Source organism: Brienomyrus brachyistius, chromosome 16 (genome assembly GCF_023856365.1).
Source record: "Brienomyrus brachyistius isolate T26 chromosome 16, BBRACH_0.4, whole genome shotgun sequence".
Classification (NCBI taxonomy): domain Eukaryota; kingdom Metazoa; phylum Chordata; class Actinopteri; order Osteoglossiformes; family Mormyridae; genus Brienomyrus; species Brienomyrus brachyistius.
Window position 1 is genome coordinate 29,019,170 of NC_064548.1, and position 1,792 is coordinate 29,020,961.

The following is a 1,792-nucleotide window of genomic DNA, read 5'->3' on the forward strand; positions in this document are numbered from 1 at the left end:
TTTTTGAAGTACACTTCTGAGAGCTCTAACTAAAGAATGAGGAAAAATCCATCATGAATAAAGTTTTCTGAAGATCTGAATCTGTTAGAGGTGTGCTTTGGCACCAAATCTTCAGAGATGACATGGATGAGGAAAGTAACCAGTTGACTTTTCACTTATACTTCCATTATAATTCATAACTGATAAGAATGATTCAGGGTTTTGTTAAACACCAGAAAGGAGACTTTTAATATGTAATGCAGCAAACAATTTACTAATAGTATTTTTTCATGCATGTTTATCATAGTAATTTCTTATTACTCAAACTTTGGATCACAATTAAATTTCTCATAAGAGTGTTAAGTCTTTTTATAGGCAAAAGTTGCAACAGAATGTTCTCCAAGGGAGTATTTACACCCAAAGGACAATGAAAGTAATGATGGTGGGAGTGTTAAAATCAAACCACAACCAATAGCCAGTGCAAGGAGATAAACTGCTTGTCTTCATACATTCTTTTTCTTTGTTATTATAAATAACATTTTGTATGTAGTATTATGATAAATTCAAAATGAAAATGTTGGCATAATCACAGAAAGATTAATGCATATGATATCGAAAATGCACCCATCTTTGAACTGATTATCCTGTTCTGGGTCAATGGGTCTATCTAAAGCCTATATAAAATATGCATTCCATTACAGTTAGTATTCACATAAATGTCTAGTACGTTTTTTATCATTGCTGTGCCAAGACAATTAAAATAAAAACTTGGTTCACATCAGTTGTAAGTAAAATAATGACACTTTTAAAAAATAGATTTTATTAAAGGGGCTTTGTTTTATAGTTTTTTATATCAGTCCCTTTGGATCCATTGGCAATGGAATGCCAGGAAAAGTAAAACTAACAGAAACCATTCCTGGAGTTGAGCGAAGCCCAAATGTTTCAACCTTGAATAATGCCTGTTTGGAAAGCCCAGAGGATCAGTGAAGAAATGTTAGCTAGCACATGCCGGATAATTCTGTGAAATGTCACCGAGTGCTTCAAACAGGATTTTCACTCCCACCCTTGAGTTGAATGAAACCAAGACCTCTCCATGCCTGTACATTGTCTTTCAATAGTTTCCACTGAGTTTAGTTACGATAATACTTACCTGGCAGGGCAGATACCATGATCAGGAAGGTGCTTCACCCAAGGTAAGGCCTAGCCATTGCACTGCGGCTCTACTGACCCCTGCGAATTCCTCAAGCTGGACTGCATAATTTCTGGTAGTGGGCGACTGCATTCGCGCTCTGTGGGCAATGGTGTCTTAATGTTTAGGGAAACACTCTTGTAATTGAAAGATTGCAGGTTCGAATCCCCGACCAGCAAAGCACCACTGAGGTACCCTGAGCAAGGTGCCGCCCCCAAGCACTGCTCCCCGGGCGCTGAATTAGCTGCCCCCTGCTATGTCACGAAAGTCACAAATGGGTTAAATGCAGAGGACACATTTTGTTGTTGTGCACTGTGTGCTGTGGTGTAACAATGACCACTGATCACTAATCCCAATTCTAAAATAAGCAAGGAGCAAACCAAAGGACCCTTTAATATGATTATTAAGTGAATATTTGACAATAATAAGAAAATATTCCATCCAATTTAACCTAAAATTTACCATACCAAAAATACAATGGAACAGTTCATGGTAGCTGCTACAAAATGAATAAATCAATTTACACATCCATCCATCCATCCATCCATCCTTTTCCCACACCACATTCAATACAGAGGCAGGTGGGAGTCATTAGACGGGATCCTCATACATTTCCAAGCCACC

The 1,792-nt window shown here is 37.8% G+C and overlaps 1 pseudogene; it reads left to right on the forward strand.

The window, feature by feature from the left end:
- The first annotated feature begins 1,121 nt into the window (after window positions 1-1,121).
- LOC125710367 (U1 spliceosomal RNA) lies at window positions 1,122-1,270 on the forward strand (annotated as a pseudogene).
- Window positions 1,271-1,792: the final 522 nt, after the last annotated feature.